Source organism: Rattus norvegicus, chromosome 15, assembly GCF_036323735.1.
Source record: "Rattus norvegicus strain BN/NHsdMcwi chromosome 15, GRCr8, whole genome shotgun sequence".
Taxonomy (NCBI): domain Eukaryota; kingdom Metazoa; phylum Chordata; class Mammalia; order Rodentia; family Muridae; genus Rattus; species Rattus norvegicus.
In genome coordinates this window covers 103,694,259-103,711,800 of record NC_086033.1, presented here as the reverse complement: position 1 = coordinate 103,711,800, position 17,542 = coordinate 103,694,259, and the positions used below count along the sequence as shown (strand labels likewise).

Below are 17,542 nucleotides of genomic sequence, written 5' to 3'. Positions count from 1 at the left end.
GTTCCCCGAGTCCCATCTTCTGATTCATATATTGAAAACTTTCTTTTTCTTGTCTTGTTTTATTTGTGTTGTCTGAGGTTACTTTCTGTTGAGTGGGCTTGGTTTGGGGAAACAATTCCAAGTAGAGTATCAGTTTCTCGTGACAATTTCCAGGTTCACTAACCTGCCAGATTGTTCAGGGTACACCGTTCTGCTCTACTTCCTGGAAGGTATTATTATCATTATTAGAATACAAACATCAGATAGAGAAAAGGGATTAAAACCAAAGCATTTCTCACGCTCCAGAACATCAACTTTCACATGGCCCTTGAGCCTTTGTAGTCCCTTCCCTCATAGGTTCCGCGTATCACTTCTCAGCTCCATATTCACACGTAGTACTATGCATGACATTTTCTGGAGATATGAGAGCAAACATCTACTCATCACACATGAAGCACCGAAGCCAGACCAAACCCAACCTGCTGAAACAGAGTTTACGAGTCTAACATAAACGTGGTTGAAGGGATCCTTCTAGGAGCCTGGATGAACTGAATAGGTACAAACATAGGTGACAAGATATAGAGGTTAAGTATAGATATGTCCAACCAAACATTAGTGTTGCTCCTCTGTGCCTATGAGTAAAGATGACCGTTTGGAATGGCATGATCTCTCAGATGGACATTAGATACAATCGGTGCACCCTTGTAGACATGGTGGCAAGTTCTCTCTGTGCTCAAACACTAATTTTTTCTTATCCACTCCAATAAACTAACTTTTAGCCTTCTCTTACTGTAGGAGGAAAGGAACATGATCATGGAGTTTTACAGACCCAGAGGAGAAGTGTGGGGTTTCAGAACTCTTAAACAGACGTTAAACAAAGCTGATGCTTTTAGTCCTCCCTCTTGACCTCAGACGTGCTCAGTGCTGCCACAGCTGGGACGCTGCTCTGTGTCATCAGTTGTTGGGCAGATTTCTAGCCAATCTCTAACTCTGCAGCTTGCCCCTGTTCTTCTCTGTTAAGGGCTAATAGTTTTGTGGTCTTTTGTGACAGAAGGAACGGAAACAGAGACTCAATATACCTCTGGCCCGAAAGTCCAACTGAATAAGGTTCTCATATCCCTTTGTGGTGAGAAGAGTTTCAAGCTGTCTAGAAAAAGAAAAAGAAAAACAAAATCTCCACTTTGAGTTGACTCAGAGGTCGCTGCAAAGGCCTAGTGACCCCACAGTCAACATTAAACACAACCTTTCCTGCAACACAACAACATGTACCTTCACCAAGCCACGTCACCATGTTCCATTGTGGGGCAGGTGCAGCAAGGAAGAACAGGCCTGGAATGAGTAAGGTGGAGGGTCCGAACCCCAAAAATCTCATCTTGAGGATCACATAACCCAGGGCACCTAGCCCCATAACCCTCACCCCTTTTATAGCCTTTTGGCCAAATTACAGGTTTAAGCACATGACATCCCTCTTCATGCAAATAAAGCATTCCCAGCACCTCGGCCACAGCCATAACACACACACTCCTACTCCACAAGGTTTATATAGCCCTTGTTACCCCTTATACAGAGAGCTGCTGTTTTACAGAAAAGCGTCTAGAAGACCTGCTTCACATTCCCCCATAAAGAAGAACTGTAACACTGAAAATTCATCCTGGAAAAGGTCTCCTTTTCCAGCACTCACTTGGCTGGCCAGACCTAGATCCTGAGAACTCGCCTGCCTGGACAGTCCTAGCTCCTTCATTCCAGCCCAGCATGCAATGGTACCTGAATACCCCAAAGGGAAGAAACCAGGTCCACATTCCATCTCCATGTGCTACATAACCATGGCTCGTGATGTTCCCGGCTTGGCCAACTACTATACGTTTGGTCATTCTGTAACTCTCCATGATTCACCGGTCTTTGTAAAAATACGTATATTTTTCTCTTGGAAAAATTTTCCAAGTCTCAAGGCAACCCAAGGAGAACGCCAGGATTTGAGCCATTGCCTGGAGCTTTCCTGATTGGTTAGAATGCATCTGGCAATTGAGAAATAGCTAATCCTGTTCCAGCTTCACGCAGCCTCAGAGTTCACACCGTGCATGCTGTTAAATTTAGGTTTGCAGCTCCAAAAGGTAAGGAGACATCGCAGCATGAATAACTGCAAAGAGCAAATGGTATTTCTGGGCAAATCACTTAACACAAATGTTTGCTGGGCAAGTCAAACGCCTTGCCCGTTGCCTTTATCCTATGTCTTGTGGACCCAGCTGTGGTGAAGTGGGAGATGGCTAGGCGCAGGCATACTCTGGATTGGAAAAATTCTACATGTTTGGTTATGAGGTTGGCACACACACACACACACACACACACACACACAAATACACAGACACACACACAGACACACACACAGATACATACAAACACACACACACAGACACAAACACACACATACACACACAAATACACAGACACACAGACATACAGACACAAACACACACACACAAATACACAGACACACAGACACACACACAGACACACAGACATACACAGACACATACAAATACACACAGACACACAGACACAGACACAGACACAGACACACACACACACACACACCCCTGTCACACTGGGCATCCACATGGCTCTAACCCACCAGGATAAAAGCAAACTCAATCAACTGTTGGCCTAGACTCTTCCATGTCTTTGTGCTCAGTGGGCTGGGAGATGACTCAGTGGAATACTTCAGGCCCATTACTTTGCCAGGTTTTCTAATTTCACTTCCAGGAGAACAACTCCCCTGTAGAGACAGGAGAGAGAGGCAGCCATCATCATAGCATGAAACCAGGAAGATGAATGACATTATTAGGGACAAAGCTGTGCTTCACAGGGAGGTAGAGATGTGAGTTGTCTGTCCATGATATTGGGAATAATATGTGCTTAGGACCCAGCCTCTGCCACACCCGTGGTTTGTCTTTGGACCACTGACCCTCTCCAAATTCATCATCTAGAAAATTGACGTACCAAAAGGCAGCATCTATAGGGAATAGGGACAAAGGAGACTCTGATCTTTGCCCTTCTGTTGGCTCATCAGTCTTTAGGTACCTGCTCTAGTACACTGTTGCCACAGACAGCGCAGAGAGCTCGAGAGCACATCAACGGAGCTGCCTATGATGTGGCCACACGGGAGGCTGTGTCTCCTTTCTGGGGAGGTATCAGAGCTGCCACCTGAGATCCAGGGAGTGATTTAGCAAGCCTGAGGAGGGTGCAGTGTTGACATTAAATATTTACCAAGCACACACGGCACACAGTGAGGCAGATGGAGTCATCTCCAGCAATGCTTCCCTGATGATGAGGCACTAGCCGTCCATCCAAGCACAAGGCAGATACCCTCATCCAATCCCTCACGGTGCCTTAGGAAACAGTGTTGTCTCCTCAGTGCCTGCCAGGCTGGGATGCTATCCTGTCACTCTCCCCCCTCGATTCGCACCCACATAGTTCACTGGCAGAGCACTGCATCTTCAAGATAAACAGTCACAGTGACAGTGGGTCTTGGCTCAGTATCATTGCCTCATCAAATCCACACACACCCAGCAAGCAGATTGTATGGAAAGTCCCCATGTTCACAGTTGTGTTGAAGCCTTTGCTCCTGTCTAGGCATTTCTAATTTGAAACAAGAATGTCCTCTCCTCTCTCTGTGCATGTCTCTGTCTATCTCTGTCTGTCTGTCTACAAGTCTACAAGTATATGTCTGCTAATGCACATTTGTCTACACTTGTATTTGTACCAAGAAAGGAATTCATAAACCCATTTTTCCTCATTCAATAATACTAATTACTGCTACCAAATACCATTTCCCATTACATCACATCCTATGAACAATACTCACTAATTCTGAAACTGCTAGGCATATTTTAGCATATTTTTTTTGAAATTTTTACCAAAGTGGTCAATATCAACCCAACTGTTATGTGAGAGTGTTTCGTAGTCTCTAGGACCGTGGGTTGTTAGTCTTTGTCAAAGAAGTTGTTCAGAACACTTTTAGGATTGCAGCAAAATTGAGCAGAAGGTGCTAAGATTTCCCTCAGGCTTCTGCCCGCCATGAACGTACTGCCTCCAGCACCACCCACCAGAGGGGTGCACTTGTTATGCCCGCCAGACCGGGCCCATCGCGACTACAGACCTAAGTGTTACCCTCTCTGTGTTCAAGCTATATGGAGAATTAGCAATGGACCATGGACTGTTTCTTAGCTCTTCAAGTCTTTTTAATTTAGAATCCTTGGCCACTAATACAGAGCTGTTTCTCTCCAGGTTACAGAGGCAGAATTTCCTCTATGAAGCACACAGGACACACTCTCTCTCTCTCTCTCTCTCTCTCTCTCTCTCTCTCTCTCTCTCTCTCTCTCTCTCTCTCTCTCCGTAAGCCTGGGCATCCTCAAGTCCATTATCTGGGCTCCAATCTATTTTGAAATTTATTCCCCAGAATCTCAACCAAACACTTACCTGTCAGAGTTGAACTTGGTTTGTTATTCCCTGACTCTTGGGTAGCCAATGACTCCTTTCTCACCAAGTTCTTAACCCTGTGGACTCCTCTGCTTCCCAAGGTCAAGTCTGGACAGTGGCAGTTCAACTCAAACAGACTGAGACCTAGGGCAGACTTTGTAATTTCTTGTCTTCTCTCTCCATGGTCTAGAGGCTCGGGTGTTTAGCCCTCCCTGTCCCTTCTGCCTCCAGGAGGTGTTTGTCTTATATTACCGCTTCTTAATGCCCCAAGTCACCCACTTACACCCTTTATTTATCACTAAGCATCTTTCTTGCCTCCAAATCATGAATTGTTTCTATCTTCATCACAAGCACAATACAGGGACATTGGGTAAACCGAGATCAGTGTCATTTCCACCCCACTGTGCTGGCTCAATCCCATCCTTGCTTGCATCCTAAACAGATGTTGGTTGTAAGGCTATACGTGTCCATCCTGAACCTCAAGGACAACGAAAGCTAGTTCTCATAGACTCCGGGAAAAGTACCAAGCATCTTCCAGCTTCTAAAGAACCCGAGAAGTGACCGGGACATGGGCTATTTCATTTGTAAACTGAAGAATCAGGTAAATGTGAACCTTTCTTTATTTAGCCAATGGAGGCGGAAATCACTCCAGATTGTAGAAGTGGAAACCACTCACTAGCTGCCGCTTGGCTGGTACTTTACGCTCACCCACAGTTACAGTGCTGGGTGGGGAGAAACGGTTATGAAAATAGAGTTAGGGACCACTGCCAAGAGAACGCGCATTCTATAAGCCAGCTCAAATTGTCTCCATACATTTCGAATTTAGAAATCTCACCGATCCACATATGGAAAACATTCTTCTTCTGTGTGTCGGAGGCTGGGGTAGAGTAAAGCAGCGAAGAGGGCGTGTGCGCCACACCTTGAGCTCTGCGCATGCTTCCCGCATCTTCCTGGCGTCCCCAGCTACCAATAGAAGCATGGACTGTAGAGGCTAGTTCCCAGATGCTGCTCTTGCCTTTGCTCCTGTTCGGAGAAGCGCAACGCATTCACTTTCTAAAGTGGTCTGATTCTCGTCACTTCTCTGAGTGTTTCTTGTCCTTGGTGGAGGAGATGCTGTGTACTGGCTGCTAGTCTACACTGGTCTCAAGCTGGTGGTGGTCCTCCAGCCTCCGAGTTCTGGGATTATAGGAATTCGTCACCACATCTGGCCAGTGCGACATTTTGGTCTTACCCACGTCAACCACCAATTTCAACCACCCCTTGATCATTGGCCATTGTGCCCCATGAAAAGTCACATCCTGGACATTCTGGGCAGCTACTGTTGCTGATTAGAAGGGAAGACTAGCCTTCCCTGAGCGGAAGATGCTAGAACAGAGCTTTGTTCAGAGTCTGAACAGGAGGATGACCTCCTACAAAGTATAAAAACACTTCTTTCTAGAACTTTCTCCACAACTCTTTCACTCCCTGGTAACCACTGTGAAAGCCCACCAGTCAGATGACCGGTCAGGTGAGAGGTTGGCCAAGTGCCTTTCTGTACCTGATTTTCATTTATAAATCATATTTATGAGCTGTCAAGCTAATGCATGCCAAGCGAACAAGCATTTCACACTCAGTGCCGAGACGGAATACCAGAGATTGGGTGGCGTTCTGCTCACAATGGGCAGGCATCATCATCAGAAGCCTTTTCGTGTTTTCAAAGTGGGACCTGGGTAGTTCTTTGTTACCATTACACAATACTGAAGGTAATGAACTTAAAAGAAAGAAAGGTTTATTTTGGTTCATGATATCTGTGCTTCAGACCTGTGGCAGCACAGGCCATGATGGCGGGTAGAGAATGAGGCCTCACCAGAAGGCAAAGGAGAGTAAAGGATGCTGGGGTTGGGGTAGTCTCTTTAAGGGTGCATTTCCTGGCACACAGCTTTCTTACACAAGGCTCTGCCTCCTCCTGGTACAACTATGGGCTAGGAACCAACCTCTCAATCAGTAACTTTCAGAGGGTGATATTCTAGTTCCAAATATTTACCTCTTTCCGCGTTAAATATTATGTGGGCGCTCAATGAATACCTGTGAGAGCAGAGAACAGCAATAGGCCCCTAGTCTTAGCACCCCTCTCAAGTGTCCCTTCATGAGAGGATGCAGTCCTGTCAGTGCTGGTTCCCAGCACTGGGTGTGAACCCAGGTTGCCTGGCCCTCACTTGATTGACACTTTCTTTTCCCCAACCATTCATGGCTCCCTGCTAATAACCGCTTGTGCCCTCTTCCCCACTGAGCCATCACTGACTGCCTCACAAGTATGTCAGGTTAAAACTCTTCCCATTGGATAGAGGATGGCCAAGGCGAAAGCATGGAACGAGTGACTTGGTATGAATTATAGTTAGAATAATCCTAGCAAAAAGATGTTGTGAAATTATTTTTTAAAAAAATGTGTCGGGGCATGGGCAAATCTTAGTAGTAACAAAGAAAGCCAATGTTGTTTATTTGAGTATAATTATTTTTGGTTTCTTCAGAACCGGTTATTAGTAAACACAAAGCCGGAATCCTTCCCATGCCTGTCCCCTGTTCTCTGCTTACTGAAGAGCATGTGGGTCTTTCCATGGCTCCCTTCCTTGCTACAAGTCATTGGCACACAGTGAGGAGGGGGCAGGAAGGAGTTCTGGAGGTGCCTATGGCAGGAAAGGCCCTTGACATAGCCTGTCATGTGACTTCCAGTGGAGCTACAACACCGGCTGTTAGACCATTACGTACCAACACTGCCTTGCAAGGTTCACTGACAGCATGAGGTTAGGCCTGGTGAATAGGTAAAAGGGAGGAACCTGTGGTCCTGAGTGAGTGTAACTGTCACTTCTTTGAAAACCAGAAAGACCAATTACAAAAATTTGCTGCTTCCTCACTTTCTCGGAACAGAACCCTCTTCTCGGAGAAAACCAGAAAGATTTCTACAATAAAGAAGCAAAACTATGATAGTCAACGCTTCATGCCAGTTCTATTCCTTGGACCGAGACACACACCTTTGATTCCCCCTTGGGTCAGCAGGTAACAATTCTCTGAGGTCTGTTCCATTGTTGACTTGACAGGAGGGCAGGAAGCAGCAGTGGTCAGGCTTGGAGAAATGACCAGGAAGGAAAGCAGAGGGAACACAGATGCTACATGTGTGAGCTGTGTTAAGCTGGCCCTATGTGAGTGATGCTAAGCTGGCCCTGCTGATTAAATATTGCAAGGGGGTGGAGGTGGGTCTTCTACATGGGAGTCCTGGTGTGTGTGTGGTCAGTCTAGCTTTGTCAAATCTAGGTTTCCAAGAACTCAGGCCCCAGAACTGTAGCTTCCAATATGCTTTCAGACATTTAACAGGTGGAAACCTTTCCACAAACTCCACACCCCGTAAGCGTCAGGCAGGGTTAGTACATCATGTCACCTAGAGAGGCCACGTTCCACTATTTGTAGGAATGAAGCAATATGGATTTGTCAGTGAAAACTAAGTAACATCATTACCCTGTGTTTGCTACCCTTTCCTATTAAGGCAACCACTTTCTACTGTTTTTATATATACCATTATCAATAATTACATGTGGCTATAATATGCACACATCTTCATTAAACAAGAAAGCTGGTATCCCTTGGGGCTTTGTTTTGTTATTCTTCCTATTTTGTGTGTATGCGTGCGTGCATGCATGTGCATGTGTGTGTATGTGTGTGCACATGTGTGTGCACATATGCATGTGAGTGTGAGTGTGTGCAAGTATGTGTGTGCATGCATGTGTGAGCACATGTGCCTATGCCTGTGCATGTGTGTGTGTGTGTGTGTGTGTGTGTGTGTGTGTTTCTAGTCAATGTTGTAGATGGAATTGCTAGCCCTTCCCCTTCTGTTTAACAAGAGCAAACTCCTGCTTTAGAAAACATTAGCAGTGCCCTGTTTTCAGAAGTGACACTCTGAGGATGTACAACCCACAGAGAAAAGGTGAACAAACTCTGACCCACCTAGTCTCAGCCAGCGCATCCTTCTGTCTGTCTCCAGGACAAACAGCTCTGCGGGCTGTAGTAACAGGGGACTTCAGCTTTCCACAGGCGTGACACACATCACCAAGAACACTAGTGGGTCCTGGTGTCATCTCGGGAGGCTTTTCCTGGCTACCACCTCCCTTTGCAACTCGGAGCACGTCGAACCACGTAAGAGGATCCTATAGAGTAAGAGATGGTTATGGCAGGGTCTGTGCAAGCAGTGCTGGTTCTGGTCACAGATTCTCCCAAACAAACCACAGCCATGGCGTATTTCAAGACAAGAGGTAAAAATACGGATGCTACTTTTAAATGAAGGATGCTTGGAATAGCAAGTGATAGCAAGAATTCCAACATTCCCTTCTCTCGGTACGTGTGGCTTCCTGAAAAGGAACCAACACAGTTGGTTTGGGAGGCCATTTCTCTACTGGCAGGAGGATAGTTTTGGACAGATTTGCATTTCAGATGCTCCTGCCTTGTTGTTAAATTACTAAACATACATCAAGTGCTTAAGCATCTTATTAAATGCCATGCTCCAAGCCTGCTCAAGGGATTGCAGCTGGGGCTCCCACTGAAATGTCAGAGGTAGGACAGAGGTACAAAGGACAATTTTGAGACCAGCTCTGGATCCAGTGAATTTCCTTTGGTTCTTGCAACTGTCTCTTTGCAGAGAGCCTATAGTTTTTCCTATTTCCATTTGCTGAGAACAAAATGTGTTGTTGCTGTTGTTTTTGCCAAGAGGGAAAAAAAAACACCAAGTTTTTGTTTTCTGAAGATGGTAAAGTTTAGCCTCTCATTATTTATACAGAAAATAATATATGTGTGTTTGTAATGAAAGACAATGTAGTAGACTTTTGAGATAGTATTTTTTTGTCAGAATAAGAGAGGGAGGGAGGAAGGGAGGGAGAGAGGGGGGAAGGGAGAGAGAGAGGGGGAAGGGAGGGAGAGAGGGGGGAAGGGAGGGAGGGAGGGAGGGAGGGAGGGAGAGAGAGAGAGAGAGAGAGAGAGAGAGAGAGAGAGAGAGAGAGAGAGAATAGATTTCTCAGAAACTAAACCAACAAGAAACATCTTAGGAGAGACAAACATCCTGTCATGTTTCTGAACCTTCCTGATTATACTTACGGGCAGACCATCTGTCCCCATGAGAAGCTGGATGGATGAGACCAGAAGAATGTAACTCTTTGTAACATTTCTGAAACATTGAATTTGTTTCCAGTAGTCCAACTTCAGAGCAAATCTGCTACCCAGATGTAAATTTAGAAGCATCAGAGTTCTTGGCTCCCTGAAGGAAAAAAAAATTTCAATTTAGAAGAAGCATTACGGACTCTAACAAGAGAAGAATGGCTTGAAATCTAAATTACCCCAAACAAACCAGGATGGTGAGTGCATAAGGGAAGTAAACGAAGAAATCAGCAACAGGAGAAGGTGAACCTGAGCTGCTGCTTTTGCCTCTGGGGAGGGAATCTGGAGACACACAAAGACAAGAGGCCAGCAAGATACAAATGGCGCACCTGGCACTACTCGCTCTTAAGTGTCATTCATGACACAAACAGACTCACATGTGATCTTCATCAAAGGGGCATGGAGTGTGCATGTGTGTGCTGTGTGCACGTGTGTTCTGTGTGCACATGTGTGCATGATTCATCTGTATGTATGTCCCCAGTCTGCTACAAAGAGACAGATGGTTTTGGGGGGAGGGTTGTCAAACAGAGAACTGAAGTAATAAATCATGATAAAACCCTTCAGTGCAATGAAAGCAGACCAAGGGATTGAGGAAGTCCTACGAGAGTCCATCCAGAAGAGCTGGAGAAAGGTTGAAAGGTGCTGGCAGAAGATTACATGTGACTGTGGGAGAGGAAAGAGAGTGAGCCTCAGTTTAAGAGACACAGAGGAACATCAGCAGGCAAAACCAGGGCCCCAGCTTGCTTATAATCCCAGCCCTGTCGAGGCAGAGGCAAGGGGGCTAACATGAGTTCCAAGCCTGGTCCACTTGATGGGCTCCAGGCTGGCCAGGTCTACATAGCGAGATGCTATCTCACAAACAAAAGAAAACAGTGAAACCAAATTCTCCTCCACAAAACACCCCAAGGGTAGGAGGGGCCGAGGAGAGCAGAGGGCATGCAGAAGGGCTGAGAGGACATGGCACTGCCTCAGCCTGCTGTCTCTCGAGTTCACAGGCGATACATGTCAGCCACCAAATGGGCTGGATAAGTGGCTACTAAGGTCCAGGGAGACTCTGCCCATGGTTCTCCTCAAAGTCCCGGACTGTCCCCTTAGGAGGGTTTGAGAGATTCCACTCAGGTAGACTCTGTTCACTTACACCAGCCTCCAAATGCTCTTGAACCTAAGTAGTGCTTTGGTAATCAGAAGGACTGACCAAAGTGAGTCTGACATATTCACAATGGGCCTAATAGCCATTGTACACGTGGCAATTATCCCTAAATAGGGCTTATAAATCACTACATTGCGTTTACACTGCCGAACTAAACTTGTAATTTTCCATTTCATTAGGCTTGTCATTGTCACGATAGGGTAGTGTAATGAGCGCCACACACCCATCGCCCGGAATTTTAAATTGGTGACACTTTGACACATGTACTTTATTATTTTCTATGTAGTATTTAAAGCAGGCTTCAGAAATCATGACAAAATTTCCCCCGAAGGCATTAGCAATATCTGTAAAACTAGCATTTTCCTGTGTTCTCATCACACCCTCTGGGCACAAACAACAAGCCAACAGTAACATCCCCATATCACAGAGTCCTGGTGTGTTCTGATTTCTACAGTCATAATCCGGATGTCCTATCCTCATGTATTAAAAGAACCTTCTAATCAATGTCCTCTTTTATTTAATTCTTTCTTATTCGGTGTGTGTGTGTGTGTGTGTGTGTGTGTGTGTGTGCGCGCGCGTGCGCGTGCGCGTGCGCGTGTATGTGTGCTGGTGTTCTAAGGATTGATCCCAGGGCCTTACACATGCTAAGTCCGTGCTTGACTGAGATGCATATCCACACCCTCTCTTTGAATCTTGAGTTGTCCCTCTAACCCCAGTAGAAGAATCTAATGAGTTCTGTGGAAGAGGTACGTCGCCTTCTGGGTTTGTTTACTTGTTTGCTCACAGAGACATTGAACTTGCGTCTCTAACCCCCATATTTCCCACAAACAAAAAATTAGGTAAGATTTAGTTTTAATTTTGGGGAAAACTCTTCAGTTGCTGTTTCTCTACACCGTGGCAAATGGCACCAGGACCCACTACGTGGTTCCCTGAAGAGAGGAGATTGCCCCAGTGTGGCAACAGACTGAGAGAAAAGCCTGCCTTGTAGGACTTCCTTCCAGCCCCTGTTCTGCCCCCATAGGCTCTTCTCCATTGCCTTAAACCAAGGTGTCATTATTCTGGGTTCCCCATGTTCCAGGGGACTGGCAAGAGTACCTCACACATCCAAACAATAAACTCACCTTATTAATAAACTAACTAGGAAAATAAACTAGATTATTGAAAACAATTGAATCTGTGGTTTGGTGACTGGGTGGGTGCTAGTCACTGAACGTCTGTCTCTTCCCAAGGTTCACATGTGGAAATGTGGCCCCCAATAGGAGGGGGGGTTGGGGGGAAGGCTTTGGGAGAGGCGACTAGGTCATGAGGACTGAAGTGAATAACTTTGTAAAAGACTCGGGGTGCTTTCCTTGATCTTGCAGCACAGGAAAAATCAGAGACAGTGTCTTAGGGTTTCATTGCTGTGCAGAGACATTGCGACCATGGCAACTCTTATAAAGGAAACATTTAATTGGGGCTGGCTTACAGTTTCAGAGATTCAGTGCATTGTCATTGTGGTGGGAAGCATGGCAGCATCCAGGCCGACTTGGTGCTGGAGAATTAGCTGAAGGTTCCACATTTTGATCAGCAGGCAGCAGAGGAGGCTGTGCGATTGGGCGTAGCTTCAAAGCCTGCCTCCACAGCGACACACTTCTTCCACCTCAGCCACACCCACTCCAAGAAGGCCACACCCACTCCAAGAAGGCCACACCTCCTAATAGTGCCACTCTCTGTGGGCCAAGCATTCAAACAGGAGTCTGTGAGGACGCAACCTATTCAAACCATCCCAGATACGAATCAGGAAATGGATGCACACCAACGCTGCGGATACCTTGCCCTCTGACCTTCTGACTTCCAGAATTGCAGACTTCCTGTAGTGGTTTTCTCCTAGGTGCTCATGGCAGTTTAAGATAAAGAGCATTAGGCGGGAAGAGAGTGAAAATGTCCGGTCCACGGAGAGCTGGGGAGACAGACTAAAGCCGGCATTTTTAGAGACCTTCTGGGATGTGAAGTATCACGGAATGGTACCAGAGAGTGGACACTCCAGGACCAGGGCATAGCATTCGCGTCCTGGCTGATTAAGTTTTGCATTTGTGTTCTTAAATGCTGTCGAGGCTTGCTTCCTCATTGCTAACTGGGGATAGCAAGTTCGCACCCTGGATGTGGTTCCTTGGTAAACTACTGTGAACCGGCTTAGTGCAGAGTCAGGGTCTCCGGAAAAGACCAACGGGTGCACCTGGCTCCTTGCTTTCTTCCATTAAATGCTCACAACCTTTCTTCTCCTCTTCCCTCTCCCCTTGCTCCCTCCTCTTTCCTTCCTTCTTCCCTCCTTCCTCTTTCCTTCTTCCTTTTCTTCTTTCCTTCTTTCCTTCCTTCTTCCTTCCTCCTTCCCTCTCTCCCTCCCCTTTCTTTCTCTCTTTCTCTTTCTTTCTTTCTTTCTTTCTTTCTTTCTTTCTTTCTTTCTTTCTTTCTTCCTTCCTTTCTTTCTTTCTTTCTTTCTTTCTCTCTCCCTCTCTCCCTCCCTCTCTTCTTCCCCCTTTATTCTTTCTTTCTTCCTTCCTTTCTTTCGTCTTCCTTTCTTTTTTTTCTTCCTTCCTTTCTGATAAGCTCTTGTGATGTAGCTGCTACTGGCCTCCAACTTTAGCCTCCTACCTCTGCTTTCGAAGTGCTGGGTCAAAGCTCTGGAACATCACGCTCCGTTTCACAGACGACGTCTTTGTTTAAAAAAGAACAGATGTGGGGTGGAGAAAGCCACCAGGAGTAACTGCATGGGAGGCGTGAGCACGGGTCAAATGCTTTCCAAAGGACCCAGCCTGAGGATGAGCAGGGAAAACAGCTAAACTGGAAAATGTCCGGATTCTCAAGGGCGTGGGGATGGAATCTTCTTCGCTCATGCAGAATTGGCTTGTCATTCTCCTCTGCCATTTAGATTCTAAGGGCTTTGAAGTCTCTCTCCACTTCTGAGCTGCTTACAGACGCTTCCTAGGGTTTAAGCTCACATGGTTTAACGGAAAACTCACGGATATCAATGGCACCAACGATCAATCCAGAAGGCAAGGGGACAGCACAGGAATGAATGGAAGAGACAGGGCAGAGAGAATATTTGCCATGGGGCACTGAGGGACTTCAGCCTTGGTGGGCACTCACCCTCTGAATCTCTTTTCTCTGAAATATCTACCACGGGGCCGCTTGCCTAATGAGCACCTTTGACAAAAGAAACTTTTACCTCTGAGGCTTTGGTAACACAGAGTTTCCTGTCAAAACGTAAGGCACACTGCATTCTGCAGAAAGAGAGACCATCGAATTCTGCCACTGACAATTTTACCCCAAATTGATGTAGAGTGTTTTACTGAGGCACCCACAAAAGAGAGTAGAAGAAGCACTCCAAACCCTTGCTTCAGCTTTCAGATAATTTTCTGAAATTCCATTTGTAACTTTTGGTGCAGAAGATCATTGTCAGAGCAGCTGACCTCCTCCTTCCGCTGGATCAGGTTCTGTAGCATTAGGGACTAGCTAGGAAAGCCTGGGACCTTGTTCTGCGCTCAGCATCCTGGGCTTAGATCCCACCTATAAATAACAGGGCCTCACACTGTAGTGCAATGGGCAAGCTGGAAAAGACTGGCTCAGTCCCATACTTCCTGTCCAGGCTTAGATTCCCACTATAAATCAGCTTCTCACGCTGTGACCAGGTTGGCCTTCAGGCACACTACCGTCTGCCTCTCTTCACTCTCCAAGTGCCGGCCTTATAGGCTTGATCCACCACATGTGCTTCTGGGAATTTTAGAAGGCATTTGAGCCACAGACATTTCCCAGGCTCCAACACACATGTAGAGAAGGACGGGGAGAAGGCGATTGGTGTCTCCCGCCTTTAGCAGATTAGAGTGGAAGACAAATGTCTTCATCACATAACAAATTACCAACCCGCACCGTTTGGTCCTTGGTCCGTCAGAAGCAGACCTACCTCTGCTGTCTGCTCACAGGGTCGCACGGAGCAGGACAGCGCAGTGGGAGACACAGGAAGCCTCGCTGTGTACCGCTCTCACCATGACAGACTCATTATCAGTAGATCCTTGTCAGCATTTAAGAACAATGCCTGCTCATTTTGGTCTTCTTACAGTTCAGATCACCCAGTCCGCTGACTCTAAGAGGCCTTGGTGGCTGTGACACCATCATTTGATTCCTGGATTTTCTGCTGCACGGCAAACGCAGCAGTGGGCTTGTGCGAAGGATCAATTCTTGCTGGATTGAACAGGTACGGTCATCAATGCGCAATGAAAGATTCTGTATTTCTCATCACCTGAATATTTCTTTTGTGCCAGGCACATTCAAAAGCACAACAACTCTTTTACACGTGTAGTTCACATGGTTTTTTTTGCATATTTTCTTCAAGGGTTCTCTAAATAGCAGTATTATGCTATCATCTTCATTTTAGCCCAAGAAAAATGGACATAACCATCTTCCCTCAAGTAGAAAGCAAAGGTTCCAAGAATGAAATACAAGTTCTTCAACCCCAAGACTCTCAGATGTTAGGTCTCAGCAAAAGAAAATGGAGAAAAAGGAAAAAAAGTGGGGAGTGGCTGGGAGGGGCAATAAATGTTAATGTTATCTTTAAGAGATTTATAATTTCACCAGAGAAACAAGACACACCCTCTTTTTTTTAAAAACGGCATAGGCATGTAACACAGGGCACAATAAATTACCTAAAGTGGGAACTCTGGTTCAGAACTGAGACAGATGAACGGCTTACCCAGGTAGGGCCAGGGACGCAGTGAGAGTCCGGGGGACTTCTGAAGCAACTGTGCTTTCTGTGGTGGATATTATAAATAGGGGGAGCCTCAGGTGGTGGAGGGTGGAAGGGGTATGCTGCAAAAAAGGTGGGAACTGACCTTGTTCAGGCACAGAACTATGGCTGAGGCACCATAGGGGAGAAGGGCTGTGTCTTAGCTGTAGAGTGGGACAGGCAGGTTTATGTATAAAGGCCCTCTGTTCATCTCTGAAAGTAGCATGATCAACAGGGGGCTTTTAAGATAACAGTGGGCAGGGCCCTCTCCAGGCAGGGAGAGAGAGAGAGCCTTCCAGTCTCTGGGGGGACTGAGGAAAGAGAGACTATTTTCCCCATGTAGATCTCCCCCGTGTGTTGGAGAGCTCCATGGAGAACACACAGACGTTTGCCAAGGCCAAGGCCAGAGTTAGATGTGGGTAAATATTTGCTTTGCCTCAGCTGGAGGAGATGGATTTTTAATAAAGAGGCAGCATGACTCATGTCACAGAGTGTACCAACAATTCAGAAAAAAATAATTCCACTCTGGAAATTACCAGAATGTCAGGCAATGTCACTTGATGAACTCCCAACATACACACATACACATACACGCATTTTCTGTCATGTATGCTCGCACTGCACACTGATAGAGCTATAGACACATATACTCACATACGCATACAGATCTATGCACGTGTGTGTGTGTCCTTCACAGTGCCAGCCTGTCACTCTTTGCTAGATGAGGTTTCCCATGTGTACCTAGGCCAATGCACAGAGCCCTTGCAGGCTCAGTTTTCCTAAATGCAGTGGAGAGTGCTGGGTTGTGGCTGAGGATCAGCTGAAAGACGGTCTGTGATATGTTCACAGTGAGGTCCACAGTGCCATCTGCAGAGGTCAGTCTTCTAAGGCAATCTATGATCTTCCTGCTGGTGTTGGACCCTGTGCGATGTCTCCCGTCAAGAATGGGTGGCAACTGGAGTTGCTTTTACCTTACAGGATGCATCATAGCTGGTGAGACACACTTCTACCATCCTGACCAGACACTGTATATGCACACTCATTAGCTTACAGGTGGGGACACTCTTTGAGGCTTTTGGCAAACTCACGTGTCCTGCCGTGGATGTAGGGGCATGAGTTGCACTGACCATGAGGGGTCTCCAGTATCCGAGTGTGGTTTCCCACTGACAGCTAGTAGGAAAAATGGCCACTTGGTGCTAAGACCGTGAGTAGATGAATTCTGCCGTTGTGTAAGTGAGCTTCTGGGTGGGAGCTTGGCATAGTTACCAAGCTCCAGGATTCAGCCCATGGGTCTCTGAGTCACAGACCCAAGTAAACTGCACAAAGAGAACAGAGGATGTAGGTAACCTATGAAATCACACACACACACACACACACACACACACACACACACACACACACACACACCACACACCACAGCACTTTAACTTCTAAGTTGGGGGCAGCTCGTTATGTGGTGGCTGATGACCAATGGCAGCCTTCCACTCGATGTTCTATGGAGATATGAGATGTGCAGGGTTGCAGAAACTCTTCCAAACACCGTGGAAGGGTAGAAAGGGACAAAGTGTTAACCTGAGTAGGTGAGGCCACACATGATCACTCACTGGCTATGGGACTTAGGTAAAGCTGTTCGTGTCTTCTGGGGCCCCCAGTTCAATCTCCTTCAATTTGACACAGTTGGCCGAGGTTGCTTCTGAGTTCTCTTCCCATCTTCATAATAAATTCCGATTTACACAATTACTATACGGTCAGTGGATGCAATATTTGTTGAGCGTCTACAAATGGGGCGTGTTGAATATTACCGTGCTTCGCCTCACACACACTGCAAGGCTGATCGCGCTCACGGTTTTTGATAGGGAGGCTTATAAGGAGAAGTAAATCGAGGATTAGCCCACATGGCTGGAAAGTTTGGGAGCAGAGAGTCCTTTCTGCTCCTTTCCCAATGCTCGGCTAGACCAGGGCCCAGGGGAAGTCTATTCAATTCCTTAACTAGAAGCAATCAG

General features: G+C 46.4%; 1 long non-coding RNA gene across 1 annotated transcript; it reads right to left on the bottom strand.

Moving 5' to 3' along the window:
• Window positions 1–2,256: 2,256 nt before the first annotated feature.
• On the bottom strand, window positions 2,257–9,727 carry LOC102551086 (uncharacterized). Its single transcript, XR_010058074.1, has 3 exons — window positions 9,571–9,727; window positions 8,431–8,630; window positions 2,257–5,478 (listed from the first exon to the last, which is right to left on the bottom strand). It is a non-coding gene; the product is annotated as an uncharacterized LOC102551086 (long non-coding RNA).
• Between the last annotated feature and the right edge of the window lie 7,815 nt (window positions 9,728–17,542).